This window comes from Canis aureus, chromosome 19 (genome assembly GCF_053574225.1).
Source record: "Canis aureus isolate CA01 chromosome 19, VMU_Caureus_v.1.0, whole genome shotgun sequence".
Lineage (NCBI taxonomy): Eukaryota > Metazoa > Chordata > Mammalia > Carnivora > Canidae > Canis > Canis aureus.
In genome coordinates this window covers 30,862,042-30,883,538 of record NC_135629.1, presented here as the reverse complement: position 1 = coordinate 30,883,538, position 21,497 = coordinate 30,862,042, and the positions used below count along the sequence as shown (strand labels likewise).

Genomic DNA, 21,497 nt, shown 5'->3' with positions numbered 1-21,497 from the left:
ATTCTAAAACAATCCAGGAAAGAAAGTTAATGGCAGTCATGTCTGCTCATTATTTGTGCAGAATGACTGCCATGAGGAACAGTGAAACCCCTTTTTAAAAGTTACATTGTGGCTTTAAATTGGGTTAACTCAGTGTGTGTAGCCATGAAACAAGTGGCTATAGAGATGTAAAGGATAGGACACTTTTCTCCATTCCTCTTTTGCCTTTTATTTTCCCTATGGTCTTTAATGCTTTTCTCTTTGGAATGGATGAAGTTATAAAGTTGCCTTACATAAAAGCTTTGCTTGAAAGATTGGTAATCGTGCACTTTGCTACTGAATTGTCCAGCCTATTCAATCTTAAAAAAGGCTCTTCTCTTTTGTTCAGCCAGGATTATCTCCTTTGCAGAGTATAACAGAAATATCTGTGTATAAAATTGAGAAATTGTTCATAAATATTATGGAAGGCTTTTTGAGCTGTTTACTCTTAGAGGTCTGACTTAGCAAACAGTAAGAATGCTTTCCTGGGTTGAGGACATTTTTACTTTTTTCTTTTAACTAAATCACCCATAATTCAAAAAAAAAGAAGATACACATTTCACAGCATTTTCACCCATGATTACAGCAGAAGGAAACAAATTGCTATTTTTAAGAGACAGTTTTAATATCTCTAACTACATTTGGGGAAAAAAAAGATATATATATATAATCAGCAGCGCTATCTCTGGTAGATAACTTATCTTACCATTTTTTATTTAAAATCTTTGTGCTGAACCAGCCAATGAAATGGATTATCCACTGATTTTGTTTCTAAAAGAAACAAAACTAGAGACAGCATGCATCACTGAAAAGTCAGACATATTAACACTAATTCAAAAGAAAAAAAAAAAACCTCTCTAGCTAGAGGTTAACAACACAACTCCATCAAAACCAGTGACATTTTTTATCAAACATTTATAAAATTGCTGTTTTGAACTCTGACCTGCTACAAATTGAATTAAAAGGTGCTGTTCTAATTCTGTCTCCTGGTACACAACGGCATTGCTACAGAAAACAACAGACCCTGTTCTGCACACACCCAGTTTACAAGGTTAAAGGGAGAGTGATTCTTTCATTCTCTCAAACAACAAGGAAGTTTTTAACACATGGCTTCTGAGTGTGGCTGCCAATTAAGGAATTGTAGTACCTGCCAATGCTGGTTTAATATTTCAACCGAGTAAATCATCAATTTCAATTCACTAGCACCAGTCATCCTGTCAATTGACCAAATGATTATCCCTCTCCTAGTGAAGAGTGCACCTGCCACAACTGAAGGAATTTTTTCTTTGTTGCAAACCCTCTGGAGGCTGTGCCAGACCTCAACTTGGCAAAACTTGTTTGGTTTTCAGGCTCACTGGGAAGGTGTCTCCCTTTGTTCTCAGAGGGGCTCCTGAATGAAGGTCAAATTCTACTGTCTCTTTCTGATTGCCACTCTCAAAGATTTTTTTTTTCTTGCTTTCTGCCATGAGAAGGAAGAAACTGTGCACAGGACATCTGTTAGGCTTGTGTTTAAAGAAATTTAACAAGGAATAACCAGCTGGACAATCTCCTCATTGTGGTGGGTCATATTCAAGGTGGAGTATAAATGGTCTGGCAGTAAATTCTACCCATACTTTTTGGGGAGTGTACAACAATTAAGCCATTGGCCTCTTGAGATCAAATTGAACTAGCTCTAAACCATAAATATATATTCATGATTAAAATACCTGTAGGAAAAGATATTGTTCTTTAATGGATATCTATGCATTGTCTAGATCATAAAGGGCACCTCCTCCCAGTTATCAGGTTATCACGTTCTGATTCTGAGAGCTATTTCACAACTCAGTAAATTAAAGATAATGGATAATAATGCAAGAGAATTCTTGTCTACAAACACGCAAATGCTGTTCCATCCATGGTAGCTTTAATTGACCCTACCCCCACCCCAGAAACCACTTTTGCCTCCATTTGCAGTATTCCTGATCTATAAATGTGTTCTTTCGATTCTCTTTAGACTTGTTATGAAGATCTGGCTGGTTCTCTCATCATGAGGTGAGTATCATCTTTAATACGTGTTCATTTTACATCACCAGGAAAGTCATGAATTTTCCTTTTTTGAGAATAATCCTTTAATACACACATAAATCTTGGACTCAGGATATCCAGTTTAGAGTCCTTTGCTATTTGACTATGCCATGCTCCTTCTCACAGCCTCTGCACATGCCATTTCTCTGCCTGGAATGTTCTTCCCCACTCCCCGCTCTAGCTTCTGGACCTACTTTCTTCCTTCAGATTTTGACTCAACCATTATTTCCATAAGCAAGCTTCCTCTGACCATCCCTCCTCTCCATAGACTGGCTCAAATCTCCCTTTGATTTATATGCTTTCATTACACCACATACCTCTCCTTTGTTGCAATTTACACCATTGAAACTTACTGATCTGATTTTTCTTTTTTGAAAGACTTATGTATTTATTTGAGAAAGAGAGAGCACTAGTAGGGGGAGGTGTAGAGGGAGACAGAATTTCCAGCAGACTCCCCGATGAGTGCAGAGCCCCATGTGGGGCTAGATCTCTCAATCCTGAGATCTTGACCAGAGCTCAAATCAAGAGACACACTCTTAACTAAGCTATCCAGGCACCCCTTGATCTGATTTACCTGATATCTGTTCTCTTACTAAAATAAATGTCCCCAGTGGCAGGAACCATATCTGCTTTTACACATCATTCTACCCCCAGCTCCAACCAGGTACCTGGCACACAGAGGGTTCAAATGTATGCAGCCTTAATATTTGCTGCATATATCAATGAAGCAATAGATCCAGGATTGGTGAATGGACAGGGTTATGAAGACTCCTGCTACAAATCAGAAGACTTTGAGACCAAACCAGACTCAAGCGAAGGAAAAAGAGACACCATACTTTGATGCAAGTGCCAATAATTTTGGAAGATCATGGAGATACCTGTTAGAGGGTCCAACGGCACTCCCTCAGCCTTTATACGGGACCTAGATCAATATAGAATCTTTCTGAAATTCTTCTCCCCTCCTCCAAAGGATTCTAAAATCCAAGAGAAGCTAGGTTTTCCTGGGCATTCTGAACCAGAACAAAGGCAAAGCATGTAACAAAAACAGCTTGAGTTCTTTATGGAACAAGAACAGCATGGTATAGAGGAATGCTTCTCAATGTACTCCCTATGCTGGCAGTATCACTGAGAAATTCTAAGGCCTCACCTCAAACGTACAAAGTCAGAAATTCTGGAAGAGAAGCCAGCCATCTGGGTATTAATAAGCCCTACAGTTGAATCTGATGCTTGTCAAAGTTAGAGAGCTGCTAGCACAGAAAGAATATGAGCCTCAAAGTCCCCCAGACTCTGCCATCACATAGTTGTTGAGGCCCAGGACAAATACTCAAACTCTCTAAGCCTGACTTTACTTATGAGGAAAATAAGAACAAAACTTATCTCACAAGACTGTTTTGAGAAGCAAAATGACTGACAAAATATGGACACTAATCATAACTGGTTTGTATTTCTCATTAATCCCATCATCATCACCACCATGTCCAGACTCCTAAGGCCTGGAAACCCAGAGTAGGAAAAGACAGGGTACTTCCTTTGCCTGGTACAATCAACAGAATTTGCATAGGAGTCTTAGGGATGGGGTAGGAGAGATTCAAAATTGTGTACCTTTACTGCCTTCTAGCTGATACCACCATTTTTGCCAGTGATTTATAATTAATTTCTTTATAATACAATAAGTAAGATATGAAATAAAACACAGTAAGATATTAAAAATAAAGCAAAATAACTTAGCTGGATACAGCACTTAAGAAGCTACACAATCATTTGGCAAACTAGTCAATCCCCACAGAAAACCTGAGAGCTATTATTTCATTCAGACAAGTGGACTTGCCCAAGGTCACAACAGCTGGTCCTTCCAGGTCATCTGCAGATCCAGAACTTGAACCCAGGTATTGTGATTCCAAATTCAGTGATATTTTTTCCCTCTATTTCTCACTGCCTATGCTTCTATTTTTGCTTATATTACTTTTCCAAGGAAACAGACACTCACCAGACACACTGTAGAATAAAATAAGCCTGACATTCTTTAGAGCACTTCTTGGACCCTGACATATGGTTCTTCTGGTTGTCTTTACTTATAAACTTCAAATTTAAAGGAGCAGTTCGTATTTTTTAACTCCTTATTAACAATAATTAGTCCCTTCTGACATAGGTTGTTTTTACTACAAAAAACATTTCATGCTGAACTTGAATCTGTTGACACCAGCCTTTTTAAGACCCAATCATCCAAATGTTTGCTTATAATACAGGGAGCAATGAAGCCTCTTCCCTGCTTCTAAATTATGATCACTTTCATGAATGTCACCCATTCATTGTGGCAATGAGTGTTCACAGAGCACTTCCTCCTTGCCTGGCACCATGTGAGAAGCGCTGGGCACACAGTGATGAACAGGACAGCCATGCTGCTTACCAGCCTGTAAGAGTTGGGGAATCAGCCAATAAGCCAAGAGATTAAGGAAGAAAGCCTCTGACCATAGTTAGCGTATTGGCAGAGGAGCAACAGGTATGAAGTAAGGAAGTGGCACCTACATCTCTGCAGGGGCTAGAGAAGCCCAGAGGACCAACTCCAGACAGGATGGTCAGGGAAAACCTCTCATCAGAAAAAAAACACTTGACACTAAACCTTATCGTGACAGTAAATAATGTAACGTGAAAATACAATACTCAGAAATATGAGCTAACAGAATGGGTGAGTTAGGAGTGGATTATCTGCTTTAACATGAGGATTCAATCCAGGGTTTTACTTCAGCAGACTCTCCTAATATACATATATTTTATATCGCTACTCCTATTAAATATCATTTACATTAAATATAAATATAAAAGCTGGATGCTTTTTACACAAATTCGATTCACAATAAAATGAAACAGCTACTGCCAAAAACTTGTAAAATAATAATAAGGTCGAGAGGTAGAAAGAAACAAAGGAGAAAAATAAAACTGTTACTCAATGCTTTTTAAGGTCCAAGTGTGAAGCTACATTTTTTGACATAATTTATTTAGTCCATAAAACAATTCTGAGTTTTGGGAACATCACATTTTACAAAGAAAGAAATCCAACTTCAGTGAGATGAGCTTATTTGCCAAAAGGTCTCTCAGTGGGTAAGCCACAGAACAGAAAATCTGCTAAAGCATAACAGAAACAGAAAAATCTGATCTTTATGTAGCAACTGTATCCCACCCACTCTGCAAAGCAAGGGGTCAACAAACCAGGGCTTAAGGGCCAAATCCGAGCAGCTGCCTCTTTGTACGGCTGCACACTAAGAATGATGTTTACATTTTGAATTTGGTTGAAAAATGCAAAAGAAGAACAATATTTCATGATATGCGAAAGTCATGCAGAAGTCAAATTGCAGCACCCTAAGTAAAATTTCACTGGGACTCAGCCACAGTAGTTGTCTAAGGCAGCTTTCATGCTACAAGGTGGAAAGAATCCACAGGGTCCCAAAGCCTGTAAGACTTTCTCTCTGGCCCTTCACTGGTTGCAAACTTGCAAGGCCAAGAAGAGAATTTACAGACATACAAGTAACAAACACCCTTGGAAACGTTGTTTCAAATATGACAGACAAACACAAATGCAAAGGGCCATAAAATGCCTCTGAAAGAATTTTTAACCTCATGGCAATTGCCTGAGGCTCTACTTTCCCAATTTCACCTGGAGGTTTCATTTCACTGGCGCTCCCTCCTACTGAGGAAGTCAGGAATCAAGTCTCCTAGGAGGGATTTAGCACGGTTCAACCAGAGCAACAGCTGCTGTGTTGCAGCTTGCATTCTCAGAAAGGAAGCAGCACAAGGTCTCCACTCTGCACTAGTTGGCTCAACTTGGGTCTTAGACAATACGGGTTGAGCTCCGGGAATGGTTTCAAACTGTTTTTGCTGATTTCCAACTGTATAGTCTCCTCTAAATATTTTCTGGTTCAAGTGAGTATGCTCAATTGTGAAAATGAATTCTTATAAACAGTCCAATCTGGGTGGATAGTCAATTTATACCACGAAGTTCAATTTTCCCAGTTAAGGGGGAAATGCACTTTTTCTTTCCAGTCTTCAGGCTACAGAGTTGAAGGCTTGAGCTACAGGCTATAAAATGTCTCCGGTTTTTCCAACATTCTGTGGCCATATATAATGTGTTGGTCTCTATGCCTTCTTTGTCATCTACCTATGTATGGACATTGTCAAATATTGGGTCATTTGGTACTTTTTTTTAGATTATTTATTTATTCATGAGAGAGGCAGAGACACAGGCAGAGGGAGAGGCACGCTCCCTCAGGGGAACCCAATGCAGGACTCAATCCCAGGACCCTGGGATCACGACCTGAGCCAAAGGCAACGCTCAACCATTAAGCCACCGAGGTCCCCCATTCTGTATTTTCAAAGGTAAACTGCAAGTTAATATTTAGGGCATATACCTTAAGGTCAAAGATGGCCTTTACCCTGTATGGCAACAGGGCTGCATTTCAATGGAAAACCATAAATCAGCTACAGCCCATTCTTCAGAACAGTCCAATTCTAGTTCTGTTAACCGTCTTTTAATGGTCTTCAAGCTCTTTTGCACTACCTAATTATAGGTAGCAAATAGATATGTAAAGTCTATCCTGACAGGTACTGATTTTAATTGACTTCCTCCCACACGGGAAAAAGCTTTTGTCTCAATTTGCAACTCATCTCAACATTTGTGTACTCTATATAAATTTGTGCTATTTTAACTTTTTCTTCAAGCCAGTTCTTATATCTCCCTGGTTCCCTCTTATCACACAAGTAAAATAAAATCTTTAGTGCATGCTCCTTTTTATATCTATAGGAGACTTGTGATTTTACCGTTTTCTGAAAATTATCTTCTATCAACCTAAAAGGTTGGTAAGAATCTAGAATGCATTATTTTAAAACTTTGAATTTAGAGTGATAACATGCCTTTTATGTGATGAGTTGCATCACATAATGCAACTCTGGTCTCCTTTTAATGCCGTTGGATGGCATCACAAAAGTTGTAAAAGAAAAACTGTACAGAGGAGCAAGAAACAGGTGTTAACATAACAAATTATTCAAATGCTCGTTAGGATGGAAGGAGAGTTTTTTGGGACTTTTTTCAGAGAAATCAGTCTCAACTCCAAATACAACAAAGACAGCTGGAGGTTTATGGCTAGGGAGCAGAATAAGGGGGTTAGTGGTTGGAAAATCACTGGAAGGAGACATCAAAAGGAGAGGATTCTTGCTGAACTAGTGTAATACGATCCATGGTCAAAGCAGGCCAAGGACCCAGACATCCGGGATGGGAGATGAAGAGATGAAGATCATTTAGGGTGACCAGATATAACTCAGCAGGATTCTTGCTAAAAAGGGTTGGCCAGGTCAAAGACAGGATGAGGGTCAAAGTCAAGGCATAGTAGAGAACGAGACTCAGAAGCCAAGCCTAACTATGTTTGGTCAAAGAGAGAGTCACTGTTACAGGTACTAGCAAATGTATAAAAGGACAAACAAATCAAACACTATTTTAAAGTGAAGTGAGGGGATCCCTGGGTGGCTCAGCGGTTTAGCACCTGCCTTTGGCCCAGGGCGTGATCCTGGAGTCCCAGGATCGAGTCCCACGTCAGACTCCGGGCATGGAGCCTGCTTCTCCCTCTGCCTGTGTCTCTGCCTCAGTCTCTCTCTCTCTCTCTCTGTGTCTATCATGAATAAATAAATAAATAAATCTTTAAAAAAATAATAAAGTCAAGTGAAAGACATAAATAAGGCACCTAATAACATGACCACACTACCTTAGTTTTAATTTGCAATTAAATTTTATTCCCAGGTTATCCTTATATAAGTAACCACTTAACAGAAAAATATAAAATGGCAAATTAAATGTTGTTTCAATTGCTACTGTCTCATAGACTAAAAGAATAATTTGACTCCTGAAACCAATATCAACTACATTGTTTAAAAATTTAGAAAAAAAAAAAGAATTCAATGATATGTCAACTAAAGTGTGCCATGTACCTAATGTGTATCAAGAATTTTATAAAACATATGAAACAGAAACTAAGCATATACTATTCCCCATACTTTCATATAAGCAAAAGATACCACTATTAATCTCCAAATTCACCACCTCCAGCCTATAGAATAGAACAGGAGGATGAGGGCTATTTGTGAAATCTGAATGCCACTATTCACTACATTAAAACAGAATGGCAACAAATGGCAACAAGTCTTGTCTCTCAAAGTGTAGTCTGCTTCCCTTTCCCTGAACCAGTAACCTGGGCATCACCTGGGAGCTTGTTAGGAATGCACAGTCTCAGGCCTTACCTGCTGAATGAGAATCTGCACTATAACAAGATCCCCAGATCACTTTTATATACACCACAGTCTGAGATACCCTGCTCCAGGACTGAGGGAGAACAAAACTACCCCTAGAATTATTCTTAGCACATTCCTTCAGTTATCCCTTTTTTACATAAGAAGAGTGGTTTCTTCTGAAACAGAGTCAGAAGGAGAAAAGGTTTTGATTGTGACCCCACCAGCCTTCATTTGTTGCCTGGGGGTGGGCCTAGAGGTTCATGTTGATTACTTGGGCTTGTGAGTAAAATCAAAGTCATGGGGAAAAGGAAGAGGGTACAAAAACAGGAAGATGATGGACCCACAGGCTTTTGTCTTTAGAAGACAGGAAACAATCTCAATTACACATACAATATATATACATCAGTATTCGATATAGTAATTGTTAAATTATGACATAACTGTACAAGAGAACATAATCTAGGCATTAAAAAGAACAGGTAGTTCTTCACATATCAGTATGCAATGACCTAAGATATGCAATGATCTAAGATATGCAGTCTGCTAAAATAAATTTACCTTTATATTTTTTTTATTTTCTTAAAGATTGTATTTATTTTTTTGACAGAGAGAGAGAGAGAGCACAAGCAGGGGAATCATAAAGCAGAGGGAGAAGCAGACTCCCCACTGAGAAAGGAGCCCAATGCAGGGCTCTGTTCCAGGACCCTGTCATGACCTGAGCTGAAGGCAGACTCTTAACTGACTGAGCCACCCAGGCACTCCTAAATGTAGCTTCAAAAATGCAAGAGACTGGTATGTCAACTACACTTCAATCAATCAATCAATCAATCAATCAATCAATAAAATGGATTTCTTAAAAATGTAAGGGAAAAATAATGCAGGGGCAGCACGGTATATACAGTGAGTTATTATTCATGTGAGGAAAAATACCTAATTGTGGATTTGCATAGAACACCTCTGGAAAGACACATATGAAAGGCACAATATTTGCCTCCTGGAGGGGAGCTGAGGCATAAGGGACACAAGTGGAGGGAGGCTGACCTTCCATTGTGCACTTAACACTTTTTGACTTGTGTGATGATATTATCCAATTGAAACAATTTTTTTTTTATATCCTGAGCATTAAAGAATACCTTAAAAAGGATATAGTCCAGTTCCCAAGGTAACAGAGGAATCCCTTCTTCATTTTCCCTGATAGATGGTCATCTATAGCTGTGTCCAAACACTTTCTGTGACACTTTCAGGGCTGAGATGTCAAGTGTCTAAAAATTATTCTGACACTGAGCTAACGTCCATGTTCCTAGAATGCTGCCCCACCACCCCACCCCCCAACCCCAACCCCTGTTCACCTTCATTTGATGCTAGTTTTCTCTGCAAAACAAACTAAGCCCCTTCCTCTCCCAGCCTTTATAACATTCGCCCAAGGCTTTGGTGGCTTTCTTTAGTCGGAGGTCACAAAAGCTGGCAAGGTAGGCGAGGAACGTAAATGAATCAGGCAGGCCTAGCCGAGACAAAATAGGCAGCGCATCCCTACCCCTGCAGACGAGGACATGACGAGGAGCGGGGAGCGCCACGGCCAGGAGGCCAGAGAGGCAGCCGGGATTCTTTTCCAAGGAAATACTGCCATAGAAGAAAAAGGGCCAGCTGTGGCTGTATCTTCCAAGAGAATTTGGAAACTGACAAATTTATTTTAAATACCTCAATTTTTAAAATGTTGGCAACCAAACTAATTCTTTAAAACACTGTACAGATGAAACAAAATACATGTGCAGCTGGATGTGGCCTGCAGGTCCCTGGTCTGCACTGTGTTCTGTCACCTTTCCTCCAGGGACCATGAGGATTTCTCTCTGTGTTGCCTTCTGGTTAAATTTGCTAGAAAGGAAAACAAAAATATCCCTCTTCAAAAACTTAATCAGTTATATTTTGATTTAATTTGACAATTTACTAACCCATCTATTACTCCAAAAGATGCTAGATAATTTATTTGCCAGTAACTGTGCTTGCAGACACAATTGTGCCTACAGACTAAACACACCCACAGTGTGTGTGTGTGCGTGCGTGTGTGTGTGTGTGTGTGTGTTTCTTCTAAAGACCATTGACATTATTACAATATCCTTGGTGGCAGGAACTGCAAGATCACTCAGATGGACAGTATTTCACAGTTGATTATGTGTGTACATAGCCCATTATACCACTGGGGTTTATTTGCAAAACATAGCTCTCATTTTCTTTTTCTTTTTTTTTTTTTTTTTAGCTCTCATTTTCCAATAGACTTTCAGTAGAAGAAAGTTTCTAAGAAAGTAAAGTACAAATTTCCTACCACTCTACCCTGTGAGAACCTAAAGAGACTATTAGGCAATAAAAAAAAAAAGGAAACTGAGGGATAAATTTAACACTTAAAAGTGACTCTTTTAGCAGGAGGTTTGGGCACCCAGCCAGGTTAAGGAGAAGTAGCTTTATACGCACATCTTAACAGCAGCCTAATCTCTGATCTTCACTACTCCTCACTTAAAGCCCGGCAACCCACTGAGTCATCACAGCCAGTGTGTCCCTTCTAACTTGTCATCTGTTTGTTGTCACCCTGTGCCATCTGCAGTGCTCTGGACTCTAACTGTGAAACTGCTTTATTGAAATAAACAGCAAGGGGAAAAGAACCCTACTGGTGGAATCATGACCTGCATTCATTGGGAACTTATGGCAGGGTCCACATGACACTCGCATAAGGCTGATGGGGTAGGGGGAGGTCCCACTGCTAATAGGTAGATGCAGAATGGTGGCTAAAGGAAAGTGCAGTCGCTAGAGAAACACCACCATACATCTTCCCCTTGATACAGGGACTCAATTTTTGCAACTATATTTATGCTTTCGCCTCTGCTTCAGGTAACGTAAAAACAGACTAGGAAACTCCAAGGTCTTGTGGCACACACAGAATATGCTTATACTGATTATGGTCTAACTCTAAATACAACAAATGACAACATTTGCAGAGTCTCAAAACCAAGAACCACCATGATAAAACAGTTTTATAGTAATTCTGAAAAAAGAAACACTTATTTACAGATATAATTTATGTAAATAAATATTATCATTTTAAATCTCTTAATAAATAGGCATGTCATTTGATATAAAGCATCAGGAAAGGATTTTGAAACCTGTAATATCTATCTATATGGCAAATGGAATAGACACAGAGAGTGTGCAGCAGGGAAAAAACTGAGGATTCCATCTTTATAGATTAATTCTTGGTTAGCTTCCAAATGAAAACACTCTATTTGGCAGGTATTTTCTGTAGAAAGTGAACTTTTCACATGCAATAGCCATGTCAAACTTTGTTTTTAGTTGTTAAGACACTGGAGTATCTTTAAATCTCTTCCACTCATTAATTCTAGGAGATTATTTGCACACATTTCTCAGGATATTCCATTTTAGACATCTTGAAAATGTTATATAAATGAAATGGGCAATTAAGATGTCACCAGGAAATTCTATGTGCCTTCTTGCAATGGGATGCTTGAGAAGGTCCCATGATCCAAATTGGCCTATTCATGAGTCTTTCTGGAGCAGTAGAGGTAGGAGGTAGGGAGCCAGGTCCCAGTGCTGGTGGAATGCACTGCATGATCCTGTGGAAACCATAAAAGCACATCTTCCTATGCTTGCATTTCCTCATTTGTTACAGGGAGAAGAGACCTGGATCCTAATGGAGCTGCTATGCAACCCACAAGAAAGAATGAGAAAACAATAAAGAACACAATGATGATAAGGTTATATACTGCTAATGTGGAAGGAAGATGTAAGAAAAACAAGGTGGTAATGCATAAAAACCTTGTAGTCTGTCACACAAAGCATATATTTTTTTTAAAAAGGCAAAAAAAAAATTAAAAGTAGCTCAAGCAATTTGAAAGCATATTCTCTCTTAAAGAAATGACAACAGGTAAACTCCATTTCCTAAGCCACCATAAATTTTTCTAACACCTTTCTCTGTCCATCTCTGCCACTCTTGCTCTGCACCCAGACAGCAGCTTGACTGCTCCATCAAAGGCACCTCACAGCTCTAAGAAATCTTTCATTAAATAATGAGCACCTGCCAGGTACTAGTGACTCAGCTTGATCTTATGATTTAGGTAACTAATCTAAGTTCCCAAATTAGTGGGATTTTGATGTGCCCTGGAACTGCAAAGATAAAGCAGGTCCCTTTTCATCTTTGTATAAGCCAATCATAGTTGACAAACACTAGTGTTGCAGAGTGTTTAACAAAGTGACTGGTGACAATTGTTCAGATAAGTGACAAATGTACAAACTGGAAATGTTGACTTGGGTTTTAGGTTTCCGTAGGTCTCGAAACATCCGTGGCCAAGGACTGAAATTCTCACCTGAATAAATACCTATCTTCAGAGTTTGAGCACTGGAGGCCACTAACATGACAAAGACAAGAGGTATGCTTGGACCCATCAAATAACAGATCAGCGATTCATGCCCCACTGATGGGAAGCCAGTGCCGTAATCATCTTATTCCAAAGATAGTATAAAGATTTACACAGATGTCAAGGCTAGATGTCACTCTGCCGCCAGGGAGCTTGCCATGCGAGTCATACAAAACAAGTCAACACCTCAGGAAAAATCTTTCTAGAAAACATCAATTCCTTCTCTTTTTTATTAATATATTTTCTAGGGACACCTGGGAGGCTCAGTGGTTGAGCATCTGCCTTTGATTCAGGGTGTGAGCCCGGGGTCCTGGGATCGAGTCCAACATCAGGTTCCCTGCAGGGAGCCTGCTTCTCCCTCTGCCTGTGTCTATGCTTCTCTGTCTCTCATGAATAAATAAATAAAATCCTTTTAAAAAAGAAAAAAATATATATTTCCTAATGAATTTTTTCCCTGCAACAACTTCTTCTCAGATGCTACATATGCTGAAATTATTCTACCTTTTGAAAACTACCTTGAAAGCTTTACACTTTATAAAATCTTTCCTCTTCAGTTCACTTAAGAATCTATAATATCTGCCTTGAGGTTGACTTAATTTCGATTTATTCCAACTGGAAGCCTTCCTCCACTTTCTAGATATGATCTAGCCAGGTACAGTTTCATAGATTCAGCAGCATTTTCAAATAGGCAGCTGAATGATACTGATGCAGCTAAATCTTCAGGGCTCCTGCTGCATGGGCCCCTGGGGTGCTGGGAGTTGCTGGGAGTCAGTGGTCTAAGTGGGAGGAGACATCAAGAAGCATTCCTATTAAGCTTTTTTTGGGAGAGAGATGGTGAAAGAAAGGGAACCAAATTATAGAACTGTAATGTTGAAATGAAGATTTAACTTTTCTATCTAATTTTGTATTCATAATTTTTTTATTCTTTTTCTTTTTTCTTTTTTTTTTATTGGGGGGCAGGAAGAGGTGGAGGGAAAGAATCTCAAGCAGGCTCTGTGCTGGGTGTGGAGGTCATAGAGGGATCTCACAACCCTGAGATCACGACCCGAGCCTAAATCCAGATGGGATGCTTAACTGACTGAGACACCTAGGCGCCCCATTCCTTTTCTTAAAGAGGACTGCTCTCACCCCAAATAGTAAAGTTTCTGACCTCGGAAAACCTAAGACTGCCCTGACACAGAGGAAGGCATGTCAAAACACTTCTCTAGCTTGTATTCTCCATTGCTCAAGTATTCAAACTATGAGAAAACTCTGGGTCTTTAAAAATAAAATAAAGGCAAGGAGAAGAGCGAAAAGTGATTTTAAATGTACATCTTTAAGACAGCTGATTTTCATCACTATATTTTCTAGTACCAGAGTGTAAAGTAAAGTGAAACCGACAGAACTTTCTGGCTCTTTGACATTTCTTCCCCAATAACCTAAACTTTTAAATGGATGGGACATCTGGATTCTGAGAAGGACGGTATTATTACTCTTCCCCACAACATCAAGCCTAAGTGGATTTTTTTAATGTTTAGACTAGTGAACATAAAAAGCAAACATTTCTCACATGACTGATAAGTTTGCCTTTAACAAAACAACCCTGACCAAAAATTATTAGGAAACAGATCAGCAGCCCCACTGGACTCTGAAGCAATGTAATTAGGTAGTCCAACACTACATTTTGTCAGAAAACTCTGACAACCTAATAACCAGATTGTCATCAGATAGACATTGAAAAATGATACTGCGTTTGTTCCAGCATTAAAAATACCACTGCTTCCTGGGGTTTTTTGTTCTGTACAAAAATTTTTTAAAAGCTATAAGGGATGCATCCTGTTAGTCTGGTTGGTGTTTAAATGGGCCTGTTCCACTTAACGGATGGTGTAGGGAGGCTTTTTTTTTTTTTTTTAATATATATGTATGTGTGTATGTGTGTGTATCAAGTTAAAGCTTAAGAATGAATTATTCTGAGGATCACTTGCCTGATTTGAATCATTAAAACATTATGTGTTAAGAGGAAAAATACAGAAGGGAATGCTTATAGTAATACTAACTGGCAATTAGTGAGAATTGAGGTTGTGCCAGACGCCATGTTCACTTCTCTGCACTCTTGGACTCCTCCCAATAACCATCAGTGAGAGGTGTAGTTGTTACTTTCAGAGTAGGAAAGGCAAGTTATTCAAGGCTAAGAACCCACTTACACACCCAAAGACACAACCCCATGTTCTTAGGTACTACAGTGTGCCACTGAAGAGAGAGCATTTCATTTGGTTTTCATGGGAGTGGGGTAAAGGTGTTGGGGTAAGAGATTTTCTTTTCAAAAAAATCATTACATGGGGTGCCTGGGTGGCTCAGTTGATTAAGCATCTGCCTTCAGCTCAGGCCATGATTCCAGGATCCTGGGGTCGAGGCCCCCGTAGGATTCCCTGCTCAGTGGGGAGTCTGCTTCTCCCTCTCTCTTTGCCCTCCCCCCTGCTCATGTTCTCTCTTGTGCACACGCACTCTCTGTCTCAAATAAATTAATAAAATCTTTAAAAAAAAAAAAAAAAGAGGGATCCCTGGGTGGCGCAGCGGTTTGGCGCCTGCCTTTGGCCCAGGGCACGATCCTGGAGACCCAGGATCGAATCCCACGTCGGGCTCCCGGTGCATGGAGCCTGCTTCTCCCTCTGCCTGTGTCTCTACCTCTCTCTCTCTCTCTCTCTGTGTGACTATCATAAATAAATAAAAATTTAAAAAAAAAAAAAAAAAAAAAAGAAAGAAAATCATTACATATTTGGCTGCCCAAAACGGGGTAATTCCAGCAAGCAGTCTAACATGTAAGCCAAACCCTATGTATTGTATGACAGTAGAAGAGAAAATTTTATAGATTCTTCACACAGATATGCAATTAAATACAGACGGATAGAAATACTAAGATATAGCCTTAGGTTTAAAAATACCTTAATTAGTCAATTATAAGAAGTTATCTACTAACCTGTACAAAAATGAACCTCAGGGAGTACATTTCTAAGATGACCTTTGAAATTCTAATTTCCAAAAAATTTACAGTTTTATCTATTAAGATATAAATGAGTTATCCCATGTAAAACACTGTCAAATTTGCACATGCAAATTGTGTGGCTGAACTAGACATACTAATTTTTTCCAAAGCACATTGAAATATACTCGAATGCCCTATCAACCAACCTAACATTCTAGTTGCAAGGCACTTTAAAGTTTCTAAAGTGTTTTCCCCACCCTATTACTTTAATTGACACCCATGAGCCTACATTATTTCTTAAAATTAAACACACAAAAAATCATTCCAAATTTCCAAACATAATGTTGAGCAAAAAATGCTACATACAAACAAGGCTATTCTGTATGATTCCATTTATATAAAAATCAAAACCATGGTAAAACCAGTTTGTGATGTTAAGATTCAAAATAGTGGTGGCCTGGGCTAGGAGCAGAGTAGATGGCATGAAGAGGGTCATGGTCTATATTTTATTCTGGATGCTGGTTCATTGGGCATGAACTTTGTGAAAATTCATCAATGTGTACACTATGGATTTGCAAGTGTAAAAATCCTGTATTTTATAGTTACATAAAAAGTTGACATGGGGTGCCTGGGTGGTTCAGTGGGTTAAGCATCTGCCTCCAGCTCAGGTCATGATCCTGGGGTCTTGGGATCGAGCCCCTCATCAGGCTCCCTGCTCAGTGGGGAGTCTGCTTCTCCCTCTCCCTCCCCTGCCGCTCCCCCTGCTTGTGCTCACTCTCTCTTTCTGTCAAATAAACAAAATCTTTATTAAAAAAAGTTGACATAAAACAATCCTTCTCTTCCTTCAACAGTCTGCCAGCTAAACCAAGACAAAAAATATACTGTGGGCAAAAAGTGGGCAGTCTGAAAACACACAGAAGTTTGACTTTGCAAACTACAGAGCTGCTGATAGTCTCATTAGGACCCCTTAGCATTCCTTTCCCTCACAGCATCAAACAATTCATATAACAATTTACTATATGAATTCCTGTAATGAAAGTGTGGGGAGGGTTGTAGTCAATCATGATGGTAAACTACAAATTCCAGAAAATGTTTGTTGGGATTTAGGCCTCTGAGGTTTCAGTGAGTGGATGTACAGCAATGCTGTAGTAAATTTTCACATGACAGCTCATTACCAATGCATTTAGGATGTAAACACTTGACACATTTTTAGCAACACGAGTAGTGATTAGGTTCATTTCACTTTACCGGAAGTCAAAGATAATATATCAAATAGATTTTTCATTTTTTTCCCATCTCAACAATCAATACATTAAAAAGTAGCTTAAATCTAGCTTTGTTCTCTGCCTTCATAAATATGAAATATCCAGAAAATGAGAGTCCTTCAGTTTCTCTCATCCAATCAGTTTCCAGCATTTAGGGAGCACAGATCTGAAGTATGTTTTGCATATCTACCATGATTAAATACCAAGGTTCAGTTTATGTAGCTCTTTGGATAAAATTCATGCTGTTTCAAGGAATAACAGTTGATTTGGACATAAAAAATACATGCAATGTGTTAATAGATTTATTTGCCCGGTTTTTACTTCAAGCTAGACCACAGGAATTATAGGGCAGGGACATTATCGATGATGTTAATGGCTGTATGTCCAGCCCCTAGCAGAGTTACAGAAAGCACTGGAACTGATTACTGAGTCACTTCACCAATCTTGATGCCAAGTCAGAGATAGTGAATGATAGTTACCCTTTTAGGCCTGAGTTTCTCTGTTACCAAGATAATATTTCTTATAAGATATCTATGCATATATGCATATTCATTTCTTTCTTGTAAATAAAGTTTTATTGGAACACAGAGACATCCATTCATTCACATATAAGATATATGCATTTCATGTAAGTATATCTCCACCATTTTTTCAAAAGTTAGGATTATTTTCCCTTGCTCATACCTAATGTAAGAAAAATGAACATTATTAAGTTAAAATGATATTCTTAGCTTTACAGAACATCTTTTGGAGACACAGTAATCTAAATTCTGAAAGTAATTAATTGTTCTTTGTCAACAGAAAGTATTGGGCCCCAAAACTAGATTAAAAATCCAACCAAGTAATAACCAACAATAGTAATAGTTATACTATTTACCATTCACTTTTTCTTTTCTATCTCTTGCTCATTAACCATTAGGAGGCTCTTACTAATAAACAGATATATACTATAGAAACACCAATGTTTGTCTTTACAAACATTGTGTAGTTACAGCCTCTCCAGTGCATTTAGAAAATGATGTTAAAATAGACCTTTAGGAGTAAGTATTCCTTCTAGTACTTCCACAAAGCACCCAACTGAACAAATAAATTGGAGGACAGGGGGGAAAATAATCCAAATCACAAGCTAGAAAGAAGCCCAAGATGTCACTTGGCCTGTCATGTGCACATTATAAGCAAATTCAATTTCATTCCACCAGCACAGACTGTTCTTATTCCCCTGGGTCCCCTCTCTTGGCTCTGCCTCAAGACAGACCTATTCAAAGACCAAAAAACCCGCCAAAAGCCCCTGAATTCTGACACATCAAGCCCACAAAATTGCAGTAGCTTATTCTCTGTCCTACCCTAATTACTATTTCAGAGGAAAATCTCTCTTTGTTTTGACAATTTTTCCTGTCCCTTGTTTAAAATGGTGCAAAAGTAGATTCAGGTGCTATTTTTGGTACATGAAATAAATATTCCATTTATTCTATTGTATTTCTGGTACATAATTGTATGGTTAGGTGGTCACTACTGTTCATTCTGGCTGCTTTAGATACCACGTCTACTTTACATATTCTAACCAGCATTAGTCCATGCTCACATGAGCATTTAAGGAAAAACCCCGTGGCCACATGCCTCATAGTTGAAGCAAATTGGGTACTACAAAGGAACAATCGCTTCCTCTAAAGTATAACCATTAACTAAAAGAAAAGGTGTGACATGAGCCATCTATGACACAAGACATCTCTAACACTGGCAAATCATAATCCTCTAGGGTGAACCAGGTGGCTGCCTAGGAAATACAATCGCAGAGGAACTCTTTCCATCCTGATCAATTAAATTCTCTTCCTATGAGACAAAGTACAGTATTCCCCAGTTAAAGACCAAAGTTTTAAATGCAAATACACCCAGGGAAATTGTTCTAAAACTTCAGTAATTCACGTACTCCTTTCATGATTCTTATATTTATGAACATATGATCTAGCATTAATTCAATATTTTTCTTTTAATCAACTCAATTTTGCTAACCTAAATTTTTGGAAAGACAATTTTATATTGCCACTGTAAATATACACTATAATTTGTATCCAGCCAATATCACTCACCATAAATAGAAAGAAACTTTAAAAAAATGAATGACTACCCCAAAAAAAGGGTCCATTCATGTATTATGTAACATGTCATGTGCCACATGAAATACTGTAATAAATTGTTGGTCTAAATTCACACTAAAGAATACTAAATGAGTGATATCCAAATTCTCAACACTCCTCCATCTTATGCTCTGATTAAAGGAAAGACCACCAAAAAGAATAGGAAGGGCCTGAGAACCTGAAGAAGCAGGTGTGAAGGCTGCATGCTTGGGGTGGTATGGGGTACATGTCACAGGTTGAGAAATAAGGGTGCCAAGGAGCAGGTGGGTGCCCACTGCATAATCATTTGTATCTGGGGCTGTCCCTGCATATGTGTCATAGAGAAAGTCTGCTGTACTGGTTGATATGAAGGCCTTTCTCCACTTCTATGCACCATCTCTTTTACATGTCTGAGCTCACAAATTACCCATCACAAAGAAATCGCACACTGTTAATAGGTCTCTTCATTGTGGCTGACAGTGCAGAACAAATGTCAGTCCCTGTGCTGAGACCAAATTTCTGGAATACTAACAGGGGATCCCAATAGGAGGAGACACATTACCTAGAGGTCACCCCAATAACTCCTGGAACAAGCTCCTGAATTCTGCTGCTTCTTTGCCATATTTACCACAAAGTGCCGTATGTTCTAGCTCTCCCTTGGCTACCTTCTCTCCAATCAGAATCTCAGTTCTCAGAGCATCTTTCCATTGCTCTTAACACCTAGCTCTCAGCAAAACAGGTGACTAATTTATAGAAAAAGCAAGTGTGTGAATCTGAATGCATCAAGCATAAATGAATGAATGTATGAAAATAAATCAGCTTTGCAGAGAGGAGCACCCACAGGCCTAAGGCATGGCCCTCAGATTACCTAACCTGTCCAAAATTATCAAGGAACATAGAAAAACTCCCATCAGTATGCCAGAGAAATAAGTTCCTCTTCTTTGCCCTAGCCGAATAAAGATCTGCTACATTCTCTCTTTTCAGGTGCCTCCTTCTTACAAGCTGTGCAACCTTGGTACAGTTAGTTAACTTCTCGGAACTTCCTTCCCTCACCTGCTAACTTCTGAAGAAAAATATCTGCCCCATGAGTTGCGATAAAGAATAAAGGAAACGAGCACTGGGGGTTATACTCTATGTTGGCAAACTGAATTTAAATAAAAATTTTTTTAAAAAAATAAATGAGATAATTTTTTTTCTTAAAGATTTTATTTATTTATTCATGGGAGACACAGAGAGAGAGAGAGAGGCAGAGACATAGGCTGAGGGAGAAGCAGGTTCCCTGCAAGGAACCTGATATGGGACTCAATCCCAGATCCCAGGATCACACCCTGGGCCAAAGGCAGAGGCTCAACCACTGAGCCACCCAGGTGTCCCTAAATGAGAGAATTAAAGAAAAATGACTACCATATTGCCTAGAATATATCATAAACTAAAAAGATGCTGGCTACACAATTTGAACCAGATCACAATACCACAGTAAGTATCAATGGCATAGGTTTGTTTTGTTGTTACAGTTTAACACCCACATGCTTTCATTCACTGTCCTGACATCTCCCTGGTTTCCCAGTGTTATAAAGAAAACCACATGCCCCAAATGGCATCACTTAGGTTAATGCCCCAAGTCAGTAAACCATGACTTAATACCTAATCTAACTGCAGTTTCAACCTCCAAAGAATATAACCTTTACCCACTCAACATGGGAATTTCCTGGTCAGCACTAGAAAGTTTACTGAGAAGCTCCTTCCATTCCCCTTAGGAGGGCAACCTTGCCTAAAACAAAAAATTCTTTGCTAAGGACTTCCTTTCCCCACCCTCCTACCTTTAAAAACCCTTCCTTCTCCGTAGCCCTTTAGAGCTCTCCTCCCTTGCTAGTTGGGAGGCTGCCCAATTCATGAATGGTATAATAAAGCCAATTAGATTGTTTTTATTTACTCGATTGAATTTTTGTTATTTAACACAGTATCAGAATATGATGGTTTTGGTGTTCACAGAAAAAAAAGGGGCAGATTAGCAGGTCCTAGTGGCATAAATAGGTCTTCATAAATGCATCTTACCAAATGCATCCTGGGTTGAGGATGGCCACAATTCACTCCCATCATGAAGCCCCCTGCATTTTTTAATTTATTTTTTGCTCTGAATCTCCTGTGCTTGCAATACTTATACAGCACTCCTCATTTCTAAATCAAAAAGTTGAGTACCTGCAGCCACAGGAGGGGAAGTTTAGGATCTGATGCCTGTAATATTTTTCAGACAGAAAACACTCTCCTAATGCCTCTACCCAGGAGATGGTAAACTACTCTGACATCTCAGCTGTTGCCCCTCCAAGCAGATTCACACACCTCTTGGCTAACACCCCCTTTGGGCTGGCATCTAATCATG

General features: G+C 39.1%; 1 protein-coding gene and 1 long non-coding RNA gene across 16 annotated transcripts in view; one reads left to right on the top strand and one right to left on the bottom strand.

The window, feature by feature from the left end:
• The window catches only part of LOC144289826 (uncharacterized), a 41,218-nt gene extending 20,922 nt beyond the window's left edge, over positions 1–20,296 (top strand). The window contains exons 2-5 of one of the 2 annotated variants that reach the window (XR_013357802.1): positions 2,012–2,049; positions 12,032–12,159; positions 12,678–12,788; positions 20,102–20,296. This is a non-coding gene — a long non-coding RNA (uncharacterized LOC144289826). Of the gene's footprint in view, positions 1–2,011; positions 2,050–12,031; positions 12,287–12,677; positions 12,789–20,101 lie in introns of both variants that reach the window. The other variant, XR_013357801.1, reaches the window with a different exon arrangement.
• Positions 1–21,497, bottom strand: part of FHIT (fragile histidine triad diadenosine triphosphatase) — a 1,383,460-nt gene that overhangs the window by 1,314,410 nt on the left and 47,553 nt on the right. The gene's annotated exons all lie outside the window — the stretch shown is intronic.